General features: G+C 45.4%; 1 protein-coding gene across 3 annotated transcripts in view; it reads left to right on the top strand.

Annotated features, from left to right (window-relative positions):
- The first annotated feature begins 1,055 nt into the window (after positions 1 to 1,055).
- WDR37 (WD repeat domain 37) overlaps positions 1,056 to 13,171 on the top strand; it is a 608,563-nt gene continuing 596,447 nt past the window's right edge. The window contains exon 1 of one of the 3 annotated variants that reach the window (XM_086941512.1): positions 1,056 to 1,405. The gene's annotated coding sequence lies outside the window, so the exon portion shown is untranslated. The remainder of the gene's footprint in view (positions 1,406 to 13,171) is intronic. The other 2 variants (XM_086941515.1, XM_086941510.1) reach the window with 2 other exon arrangements.

Raw genomic sequence — 13,171 nt, forward strand, 5'->3', positions numbered from 1 at the left:
GGCCATGGTGCTATAGCTGATGACCTTGTAACTAGTATGGTTTAATTCGAGCCTCCGCTCCACATCCTAATATCATGAGCAAATCAAGCAAACTTCTATATGTGTAAATAATGTAACACATTGTGGTGCGCATATAAAACGCTCTAATGTCCTCGGGTCTAATTAACACTATATAAAACCACTAAAAACAAAATCTCAGAGGCAAGGGTACTCAAAAGGTAATCATGCCTAGTAAAGCTCGTGTTTTAGTTCACGTGTTTAAAGGCATGCCCTATTCCTCCTTTACATCCCACTTAAATCAGTTGAAATAAAGCACGATCACATTATTAAGAGAACATGTTTGAGGTTAATTCATCCCATATCAGACTTCTGAAAGAAGCCAAGAATCGCACTTAAACAATTTAATAAAGAGCCAAAGGGACAGGTCGTCTGATTCGCACATGGACCCAAACAAGGTCAACGGGCACATAATCCTATTGTCAAGCGCTCCGACACCGTTGGGTAAAGTCCGCGTAATAAAAAAATTAATAAGTAAATCAATAATAAGCCCCCCAAGACAGTCCGAAGTACTCAACGCTTAGTTCTCAAATGTTAAAAGGGGCGTGGCTGGAAATGGAAATCCGAGAGAACCCCAGGTGAAGTCTTGCACTGCAAGCGGTCAGATCAGCATACAGCGGAAAAGCATCGTCACTGCCGTTCCCACTACCCATTGGGTGAAGGCGTGGCGCCCGCAGTCCGTCTTCTGCCGTTCTTTACCCCGCCAGGTGTATCTGAGTTGAGATCATCTATCCTGCTCGGAGCGCCAAAGTGGCATTTTGCTCTCCACCCTCTGTCTTCCCACAGTGTTGCCGGCACCAAGACTTAGTTGCATAAGAGGAGGCTGCTGGATGTCCACAACTTCCCCAACCAGAGGCCCTCCGTGTCGCACACACCGAACTACAGCTCCTCCTCTCTCAAGTGACGTCACGACCGCTGCGTCACCGAGCTTTCAGCCAATGAAAAGGTCGCGTCTGGCAAGCGCAGCGTCTCGGGGCCCTTGACGACGGCCAATGGGGGCAGAGTTGGGGGGCAGAACTTCCGGTGGACTGCAGGAAGTTTGAGATAGTGTATGTTATCCTGAGGCCGGATAGCCGAATGGTGGTGGAGAGCGGCTACTGGCGGTGTCAGTGCGCGGGTGGCAGCTGTTCGTTTGGGCAGCGCTGGGTGACACTTGAAGCTGCTCAAACGCTCCCCCGTACCGCGCCATCCTTCCCTGTATCGTTTTTGCTGCACTACTCCCAGCGTCCGTTGCGCTGTAAGCGGCGCCATTTGAAAGAGGCCAGTTCCATCCTCTTCCCCGCGGCTGTTGGCAGGGACGGCGCCCAGTACTGCGGCAGATAAGGCCGTGGACGGTGTCCTAATAGAGGTGAGATTATGCACGCTGCGGGCTTTGTAGAGGTGGTCTGTTCTTTGCAGTAGAGATTGTATGATGCTGTGGCGCAGGCTCTGCTTCCCTTACGCTTAGAAGTGGGTTTCTCACCAAGGCCAGGAGGTAGGGTGACCAACCGTCCGTAAATTTCACGGACCGTCCGTAATTACGGCCGTCTGTCCGTTGTCCGTGAAGGAATCTTTAACGGACGCCATTTGTCCGTCATTTTAACAGGGCACCGGTTGCTCCACCCTAAAACCGGCACAGCTTGCACCCACCTCCCTTCTTCACTCCGATGCTGCACCAAAGCTCCTCAGATGCCCCGCAGCATTGGAGAGGCACAGCGGGATGGCAGCCCTCACACCTCCAGCCCTTGATGATCTGTTAAGAGGTGCTTTGAAGGTGACGGAGAGGGAGGGGCTGCCGGTTCAGGAGCAGCGACATCTATTCACATGCAAACAGCCCTGAATGTGTCATGTCTCTGCTATTTAGAGGGGGGCTCACACATTCCATTTCTACCCAGGGCCCCAAACATCCGAGACTCGGCCAGATTACACCCCTGATTACACCGAGGCAGCACGTGGTTCTCTTACAGAGCGTAATTACTGTCACTAAATTGTAAGCAAACCTCGGTTCTTCAAACATGCAGTCTATAATGTAAGAGAATAAAGAAATGGCACAATCGCACCCACACTGATTGACAAAGTATGGAGGACAATCATTAGAGTATCTCCTGTAAGTACTGTACATCACAGTGGGGGATGGCATTTTGGACAGAGAGCCTGTCTTCTCGTTGTCTTGTGCAGGAGAGGAGCCCAAGATGATACTAGAATGCTGCATGCCCACCCCTGTGTTCCCTCTCCTGTGATGGCTCCTGCCCTCCCCTCAGTGATGGCACCTGTCCCCCAATGTGGTGGCTCCAGTCCACCCCACGCCTGGGATGGCTCCTGTCCCCCCATGTTGTGGCTCCAGTCCACCCCCACCTGTGGTGGCTCTTGTCCCTCCCTGTGGTGGATCCTGTCTCCTCCCTGGGTGGCTTCTGTCCCAGCCCTGCAGCGAGGGTGAAGTTCTTGATGGGCCTCTTCTCAAAAGGGCTCAGCTCAAAATTAATATGGAAAGGTCGGCGAGTAAGTAAGTGAAGGGATGGGTGAATGGCTGGATGAATTAGTGAAAGGGTGAATGGATGAATGAAAGAGTGAATAAATGGCTAATGAGAGAAGATGGATGGATTGATGAGTGAGGGGAAGGATGGAGAGAAAATGTAAATAGCTGGATGTATGGGTGGAAGGGTAGCTGGATGATGGATGATGGATGAGGGGAAAGATGGATGAGGGGAAAGATGATGGATGAGGAGAAGGATGGATGGATGGATGGAGGGGAAGGATGGATGGAGGGGATGGATGGATGAGGGGAAGGATTGATGGATGGATGGATGGAGTGGATGGAGGGGAAGGATGGATGGATCAGGAGATAGATGGATGGGTGGATGGATGGATGGATGAGGGGAAGGATAAATGGATGGGATGGATGGGTGAGGGGAAGGATGGATGATGGATGAAAGGAAGGATGGATGAGGGGAAGGATGGATGGATGAGGGGAAGGATGGATGGATGAGGGGAAGGATGGATGGGTGAGGGGAAGGATGGATGGGTGAGGGGATGGATGGATGAGGGGATGGATGGATGGATGAGGGGATGGATGGATGAGGGGATGGATAGAGGGGAAGGATGGATGGATGGATGGGTGGGTGAAAGGATGGATGGATGGATGATGAGGGGATGGATGATGAGGGGGTGGGTGAAAGGATGGATGATGAGGGGAAGGGTGGATGGATGGATGATGAGGGGAAACGTGGATGGATGGATGATGAGGGGGTGCATGAAAGGATGGATGGATGGATGATTAGGGAATGGATGGATGATGAGGGGGTGGGTAAAAGGATGGATGGATGGATGATGAGGGGAAGGATGGATGGATGATGAGTGGGTGGGTAGAAGGATGGATGGATGGATGGCTGATGAGGGAAAAGGATGGATGGATGAGGAGGGAAAAGGATGGATGGATGATGAGGGGAAGGACGGATGGATGGATGAAGGTTGGGTGAAAGGATGGATGGATGGAGAGTCGGTGGGTGAAAGGATGGATGGATGATGAGTGGGTGGGTGTAAGGATGGATGGATGATGAGTGGGTGGGTGAAAGGATGGATAGATGGATGAGTGAGTGGGTGGATAGTGGGTGGGTGAAAGGATGGATCAGTGGATTGGATGGTGGGTGGGTGAAAGGATGGATGGATGAGTGGGTGGGTGTATGGTGGGTGGGTGTTTGGTTGGGTGGATGATGGGTGGGTAGGTGGATGAGTGAAATGATGGATGGATTGATGGATTGATAAGTGCAAGGGGGAATGAATGGACGTATGAGTGAAAGGGTGGATGTAAGGATGGCTGAGTGAGTAAAAGGGAGGGTAGTTGGACAAAAGGATGAATAGATGTGTGAAGGAGTGAAATGATAGATGGATAAGTGATAGGATCAATGGATGGATTCATGAGTGGATGAGTAGATGGATGGGTGGGTGGATGGATGGATGGAAGGAAGGATGGCTAAGTGAAAGGGTCGATGGAGAGAGAAAGGGAGGATGGATGGATGACTAAAATAGTGGATGGGTGGAAGGATTAGTAAGTGAAAGGATGGCTGGATTGGTGAAAGGGTAAATGGCTGAATGGATGAGTGAATGGATGGATGGGATAAAGAGTGGATGGATAAGTGTACAGATGGATAGGGTGAAATGGTGGATGGATGGATAGATTGATAATGGAGATGAGTGAAAGGATGGATGAGGGGATGGATGAAGGGCTGGATGAGTGAAATTATAGATGGAAGGATACATGATGGATAGGTTTGCAAACAGTTGAATATGTTTGGAAATGGCTGGGCTTACTTATATACTATTGCGCGACCTCTGATGTGTCTGTAAAACGTACCTATTGTCCTGAAGTTTTGTCCTGAATTTTGACCTCCTGTCCTGAATTTGTGTCCTGAATTTTGATCCTTTGTCCTGAATTTTTACACTCACCGTCCTGAATTTGCACCAATGCCAGTTGGTCACCCTACCAGGAGGACAGTTAATGAGTTTTTGGATATCGGCTGGTTTCGCTTTCATTTACTTAGATTCTGTTTGGCACAGGAACTTTGGCAACTCAATGGATAAGGGGTCGTATCGTTCACATTGTTTGTTGTTTATCCTTTGAAAGAGTACCCCTGTCTGTGCAGAGCTTGAAAGTAGGTACTTCGACAAGAGCAGGGGGGAGGGGGCGCGCGGTGCGATTTGTTGGACCAAACTGGAAGCGACAGTCGCCCAAGAGTCCAGATCCCTACTGCGTCTAGGATCAGAAGCTCTTATTACTTTCGGGAATAGAAATTGGAAGAGTGGATTGCTCTGGGGCGCTTTAATAAATGTCAACCAGTAACCTGCTTTATTTGTAGCGATTGGGTGCTGTTTAGGCACCAGGAAAAAAGGTGGTCTGAACGGTGACTAGTGGTATATTTTGTCAGCAGAAGGGCAGAACCAGTACAACCCAAAAGATATGTCAAATGTTAAGATAACTGTCGGATCAGGGCTCATGGGAGGAGACCTATCCAGTGCTATAGGCCAGTGGTTCCCAAACTTTTGACTCTGGAGGACCCCCATTTAGTCACCACTGGAAGCCGGGGACCCCCAAGCAATTGTAGGATTTAATTTTCAAACATTACAGTATTTCGGAAAAAAATAAACGTGTGCACACACAACAAATACTCTAATTACTAAGGATTTTAGGGGCATATTTACAAGCCCCTATCACCATGGGAACGCCCATTTTTGTGATGTACCAGTGGCGATAGGGGCTTTGCCATATTTACACTGCAGCTTTAATCCACTTAATGTGGCTTAGCGCTGCCTTGTATCTAAGCCCCACTTTCATGCAATGCTTAGCGTGAAAGCGCTGGGCAGTGGGAGTTGCGGCAGGTGTTCCACCACAACACCCATTGATTTTGATGCTGCCTTCTATTTACAAAGGCAGCGTAAATAGGAGGCAGCACCAAGATTAAGACCATGGAAAACCTGGTCTTAACTTGTCAAAACGTTGAGAAATGTGTTATTTCTCCTCTATTTTGCTCATCCCCTCAATTTTGCTCTTCCCCATGGAAAAATCAAAACACCTTGGATTGTTTATGTTCAGGAAGGTGGCCCTTCCAGCACATAAACAATCTTAAAAAAAATACATTTTGTAACTTCCATGTGTGCTGCATTAGGCAGCACACATAAAAGTGACAAAACAGCATTTCAAAATTGTTCATGTGCAGGAAGTGGAAACTTCCTGCACATAAACAATCTTCCCCTGCACGCAAACACCCTTGCACTATGGTGCAAGGGTGCCTGCATTGGCACTACACTGCAAATAGAACTACAAATAGACAATGAATCATACGTGAAAATCAGTGTATAGAAAATTTTACATAAGGCAAAGGGGACTACAAGGTGTAGGATTCACATATCATTCATACTGCTAGGCATTTTTAAAGTGTTTGGTCTGGTGAAGCACAAACTAAGGATTCAGAACATAACACAGAGGTTAGCATTGACCTTAACATTAAAAATGTATTTCCACCAAATAAACCTTTTTAACAGCATCCGGATAATTATAGACTGGGGATAAAACATAAGTTACTAACTTGTACCATGCAGTTTGCAAGCAGCTCTTTGAGAGTTTGTAGGTCACTGTACTAGATTACGATTGTCCCTTCTGAATTGCATAGTAACAAAATAATCTCTGTGAGAAAAGCAGAAACCCACTGACCTATGCACATAAAATACTGTTTTTTAAAAAGCATGTTACACATTCTTTGCAGTAGGCATATTAACCCTCTGTGCTACATAAGATAAGTCAAAGCTGCCACTGGACAAAACTCTCAACTCTCTCCAGCAGATACATTAATCACTGGCATTTTCATGACACTTTTATTGTTGCTCAAACTGCTAATTTTACCAGGAACGTTGCAGTGCTTTTCAAACTGCTGCCTGGGGACCCCCTGGGAATGTACCACGGACCCCTGGGGTTCCATGGACCGCAGTTTGGGAAACACTGCTATAGGCAGCTCCTCTCCGTATTGATTGTATTGCGCTTTTTAGGGCTCGCCTTTCCTATTCCGCAGGAATAGGAAAAGAGCCCTAATGCAGCCAAACCATACTTCAGGCCAAGCAAGGGCTCTCCAGCGGATTTTCGGAAGTGCACGCCTCATGGACGAGCATTGCCGAGCCTTCCCACTGCCACAGCATTTCTCCACGGTCGCCAGGCCACATCAAAGGTTTCTCCAGCACTGTCCCGCCCATCAATCACCCTCCCACGCCAGCAGCTCTTCCCGCTCCGCCCCCTGCTCTCCGCCCCCTGCTGCATCAAAGGCTTTAAAAAAAAAATTAAATTACCATCTGTTCCAAAGCCGCCTTCGAGAGCAGCTCTTCCCGCTCCGCCCCCCCAGCCATCTGTCCTTTTCCTCGCATTTCTCCTCCCCCCTCCCCAGCCGCCAGCACCTCCCCTCGCACACAGCCTTACACTTTTATTTTTTATTTAAACCTTTGCTTAATTGATTTCATGCACCTCCTTATTGGGTACGTTTCGGAAATGCGTTCTTACCACAACGTAATGTATTATAATACACAATGCGTGTATCTAATTTGCTCCCACCATTAGTATCCAATTCATTTTTACACCTAAAACTATTAAAATCATTATTTTTGAAGTACACCTTTTTTTATTTAACAAGTTAAAAACACCGGTAAATGTATACACCCAGAGTTGCACAATATAGCACACATCTGAAGTAGTGGGCAGAATGGCTCAGTGAGTTGAAAGTTCATGGCTGAACCTGTTGCTGTTCTGTTAGCCACAAGTACAAATCCACGTTACAATAAGGGGGTTGAACCCATGCAGTCGCGGGGACCTGGGCAGTATATGGTACATATAAGAAGGGGTCCCCGCAAGAGAGACGTGTTGTGTCCAACACACACTAATTATACTTTAAAACTAACAAAACAGGAATGCAAAGAAATTAAAGGTACTGTCATTTATTATCAATACCACGGGATTGCTTCACATTCAAATATTATATAGCCCCAGACTAGGAATGGAAGGGAAAGGAAAGGGGGGGTGCTCGAGGGAGTGTAAAGTCAAAAAGGATAGGCACAGTCAAGAAATCATGTGATGAGTACAAAAGCTTCCAACAAAATCATAACAATTCAAATACATAAGCCAAAAATCAAGGCATACAATGATGAACTGTTAACAGGTAACTTTCAACGGTCACACAGTCAAATTGAAACTGTTAAGGGCATGTGCCGGAAGTTCAAGAAGAAAGCCGTCGACGTTTCGACCCCTATATGTAGGCTACGTAAGTCCTTTTGGGTCCGTGACCGTTGAAAGTTATCTGTTAACAGTTCATCATTGTATGCCTTGATTTTTGGCTTATGTATTTGAATTGTAATGATTTTGTTGGAAGCTACACTCCCTCGAGCACCCCCCCTTCCCTTTCACTTCCATTCCTCGTCTGGGGCTAAATAATTTTTGAATGTGAAGCAATCCCGTGGCATTGATAATAAATGACAGTACCTTTAATTTCTTTGTACTCCTGTTTTGTTAGTTTTAAAGTATAATTACTGTGTGTTGGACACAACACGTCTCTCTTGCAGGGACCCCTTCTTACATTTACACGTACAAATCCAGGTCTGGCCAACTCAAGCTTCCGGGCTTTTGAGGGTTGGTAAAGTGAGTGCCATAACACTGGATAATAATTACAATAACTGTTAATTACAGTGGTTAGAAGCATCATTTGTGTGGTACGAGGCGCTATACCAAAAGAAACTATTTATTGCAAGTATATAAACAATAGCATTTGACTGTCATTGTAAGTCTCTTGCTGGAGCTACAGTCCCAACAAAAAATAAACTTTTCAGCAGTCAGATGTCCCAGCTGCGTATAGCTTGCTTTCTGTGACCAGACACACTTTTTTGGCTTTTATTGAGTTATCCCCTCTGCTCTTGAACATTGTAAATCACACCCTCTCTTCTATGGGTGCTAAGTGATATATCCTGTATTTTTCTTCTTTATATATGACTTTGTTTATATTACTGTGCTGCTCTCTGCAAATTTATAAAGCTCTCTGATACCCGTCAAGTTTGCGCTATAAAAACTATCAAATAAATAAATACTTGCATGAAGTCCGTGTTTCTATTTTGTTTAGTTCATTTCGTGACAAAAACGTTACGAGTCATTGCCTGTGCGACTTCTTTTAATCTTGCAGAAGCAAGGCTGCACCACGCCACATCTTGTTCCTCTTTTACCCACTCTGACACTGTCCCGGGACCGTCAAAACCAGTTTGCCCAGTTTGGAAAGCTTCACTTCAGTGCTTCTCTCCTCTACTTGCATATCAACACGGTGGTGTGAGGGTGTCTGGTGGGGTGGGGTGTGGTGTCGGGAGAGGTAGGCTGGGGAGAGAAGAGGTGTGTATGTGACAACTCCCAGGGCTGTGCACAAACGCCTTTCATTTGCTCGGTTACCAAGAATCTCATAGCTGGCTACTTAAGTGTCCAGGGAAGGCAACACGCAGGGCCGAAAGCTGTAGTTATTATCCAGAGGGGACCTCTAAACATTACTCACAGAAAGGCAACACGCTTTTATTCCACTAATTGATGCTGCCTTTTAATAAATACAAACTAACAAAAGTAATAGAAAAGGAACAACTGTGTGATTGAAAAAAGGATGAAAAAACAAGAGCGAGACATGCTTCATTGTTTTAAAGCGAAATCATGTATTTGCTGAAATAAACAAGCATTGGAAATGCAATAGGGCTCGCAATAGGAAAGTTTGAGCTATTGGTCTTATACATTTTTTTTTTTAATTTAAGTGTTATTTTTTAAAATAGCTAAATTAATAGCTTTGTCATTTACAATGCCAATAGTTATAACTTTCGCAAATGTGCCACCTATAGCATTTGTAATGCAACATGTTTTGTATTTACGTGACTTAGATGTATTGATATTACAAATAACAATGGCTTTTAATTTTTTTTAATAATTAATACTTAAATAATTTATTTAATTTGAAATGGCAATAGCTTAAACTTTTGTAAATAACGTTTGTGAAGATTATGTTCAGTGTTTTTATTGTGACGGGGGCACACTAGGTTTTTCAAGGCTGCTCTTTTGTATATAAAGCACCATTGGTTTTCTGCTAATTGCAAGTTTATCCAAATGATTGGGAATTGTGCTTCCCTCGATATCAAGGCGCGATAAGCTAGAGGAAGAGCGAATGGAAGCATTTGTTCTCAGCATTTACTATTACCTAGAAAGATCTTTGGCAGTAGGGGGGCTTGGGAATCTGCACGATGGCCGCCAGGTAATGTGACTGGTGGAGAAATTGAAGAGATGTTTTTGTCAAGGAGCGATAGGGATTCACAGAACGAGGCAAGGCTGCCACAAATCTAAATGCAGCCTAAGACTTCTATAAATCTGTGTTGATTCACAGTTCGTCACTTTGCATAAGCACTTTCCCACATAATGTGACATGCACATGATCTAATGGGTTTACGTTTGTTTGAGCACATTTCTGACGTAAATGAAAAAGCTTACAGTTGTGAGAGCTATGAAATAGTATTGTTTGTTGTAGGAATAAACCAGGGCCGTGGAGTAATCGTTAAATAATCCGCTCATTGGTCATAGAAAATGCCCTTGTTTCCGGTGAACAGCAACCGTTAAAACGCCTGACAGTGATTAGTCTGTTCATGACACAGTACCTTAGTCCGCTTTAAACGATCTCTGACACATCGTTACACCCACCACCACCGCCCCTGTGAGCGGAAAGAAGAAACTACAGATTGTCTGTGAACCCAGAAAAATCATACCCCTGTATCCGATGCAGCTAAAATGTAGAAGTAACGTTTCTTCAAAGTGGAGCATACAGAAAACTTTGGTGGTATCCATGGAGATGCGAGGGTCCTGTTAGCCAAGCTACTGCTCACCAGCAGGCGGGCTGAACTACAAAGGGGGCATTCTCCATGTTAATTTAACTAATCACCAAAAAAAATAACAAGATGATTTTTTCCCAAAACGGGACCTATATTACAAAATGCCTTCGATTTCCATGCTCATACACTTGTGCCAGCTAGATAGGAAAACAAAGCCAATCGAAAGAAGCCTTAAAAGAATAGAAACTGGAACGGGGAGAAGTGTACACAAAACACCTGTAAAAGCTGTTCTACAGTTTGCCTACAATTATTACAAGGATTAGAAGTATTTTTTTTAACAAAGCATAAAACCTCAAACACACAGGAAAACCTGTTTGCACAACGGGAAAAGAATGTGCGGCACTAATTCGAACAGGAACATTTCCACCTACAAGAGTCGAATTTTTAACACCTTCACCCTTACCCCAAATTACTGGGCAGATTCCAGCTACATAGACATGATAATAAAAGGTGCAAATACGGAGAGTGATACAAAATCAGAGACAAGCGTTGGCAAAGCAGGCAAGTCTTCCGTGCGCCTTGCTGAAAGTGACACCAGCCCTCGGCATTGCTGTGGTGGGGGAGGAGAGGCGGGGGAGAGGCAAGAAGGGAACAAGTTAAACAAGGAGACGAAACTGAAAGTCCGTCCGGCCGGCCGGCCGTGAATAATTAAGGGGTGAGAAATGCGCTGGGAGGGCTGGCTTTGATGTGTTAATGCGAGGCAGGCGGCTGGTGGCATTGTGCACGCGCTTTTTAGGGCTTGCGCTTGCGCAATGACCTAAAAAGCACATGCACTTCAAGAAATCGCCAGTGGAATCGCCAGTGGTGGTTTAACACTGGATAAACCATAATAGAGCTTCGCCAGCGATGCGCAGAAGCGCATCAGCAGGCGAGCCCTAAAAAACAGAGCAAGTCTTTTTAAATGTTAACCTAGGCGAAGTTTAAAACGTGCCAAGACTGATTCAACATTTCATGCTTCCCAGGTAAATAAACACACAATTTAGGAGAATTAATTTCCACTATTCATAATTACACGCCACATATTTACACTGCACTCAATGCAACATACTCCAAATACCACTCAGTGCCACATAATTACACTGCAATCAATGCAAAATACATTCCAAATACCGCTCAGTGCACCTAATTACACGCCACATAATTACAATGCACTCAATGCAACATACACTCCAGATACCAGTCAGTGCCACATAATTACACACCACATAATTGCACTCTACTGAATGCAACACACACTCCACACAATACCACATAATTATATGCTACATAATCACACTGCACTCAATGCAACATACACTCCAAACAATACCACTCAGTGCCACATAATTACACGCCACACAATTACACTCTACTGAATACAACATAACCTCCCCATGATACCACTCAGTGCCACATAATTATATACAACATAATTCCACTGCACTCAATGCAACATACACTCCAAATACCTCAGTGCCACATAGTTATATGCAACATAATTACACTGCACACAATGCAACATACACTCCAAATACCACTCAGTGCCACATAATTACACACCACATAATTACAGTCTACTGAATGCAACAGACACTCCACACAATACCACTCTGTGCTACTTAATTATATGCTGCAGCTGCATAATTACACTGCACTCAATGCAACATACACTCCAAACAATACCACTCAGTGCCACATAATTACACGCCACACAATTACACTCTACTGAATACAACATACACCCCCCACACAATACCACTCAGTGCCACATAATTATATGCTTCATAATTACACTGTGCTCAACGTAACATACACTCCAAATACCACTCAGTGCCACATAATTACACGCCACATAATTACACTGCACTCAATGCAACATACACTCCAAATACCACTCAGTGCCACATAATTACACGCCACATAATTACACTGCACTCAATGCAAAATACACTCCAAATACCAAAGACTGATTGCGAGTGAGTTGGATGCTACGTTGTGCGCTAAGGCGTTGTTTTTTTAATCTTTTAAAATCTGTATTGCTTTTAAAATTGCGTGACTTGCTTAGTGAATTTGCGACTTTGCACAGCACTTGAGGCACTTTACCCTCTGCCAAACGTTTATTTTAGCAGTGTCCTGAGGCGGAAAGCCGGGACCTGCCCATAAGAAAAGCCATACCTACTTCTGAGTCCCAAGCTATTTTAGCTCCCGGTTACTGACCTCGAGTGTAGTCGAGGTAGGACTACTAGGGGCGGCCATCTTGGGTGAGGAGAAGGCTGGGGGGCTAGGAAGCGAGCGCTTAGCCACGCCCACCCTCCCGCCCTCGAGTGCATAAAATGGAACCCTCATGCAGGCAGCGCAGGGGGGGCGCCGAAGGCGCGCCAAAGGCAAGCCCGTCTGCGCCCGTCCGCGACCGGCCGGGACCAGGGGCCACGATCCTTGGTTCAGCACCGCGATACTCTAGGGAAGACCTGCTTGCGCTAGGTAACTATATCTGCCCCATTAGCCAACATACACTGCAGGACCTGAGGCGGGAGAATTTACTGAAGCCCGCAGCTGAATCCGCCCATAAAAAACTAAACCTTAGGACAGGGAGAGCAACGGTAACTTCACTGAGCGTTAGTCTACTTAACACACGCTCTCTCCAAAAACATAATCTGGAGGTGTTCTCCCTGCTCCAGGAAGGTAACACAGATATATTAGGAGTCACGGAGACGTGGTTAGATGATTCTTC

This window comes from Lissotriton vulgaris, chromosome 10 (genome assembly GCF_964263255.1).
Source record: "Lissotriton vulgaris chromosome 10, aLisVul1.2, whole genome shotgun sequence".
Taxonomy (NCBI): domain Eukaryota; kingdom Metazoa; phylum Chordata; class Amphibia; order Caudata; family Salamandridae; genus Lissotriton; species Lissotriton vulgaris.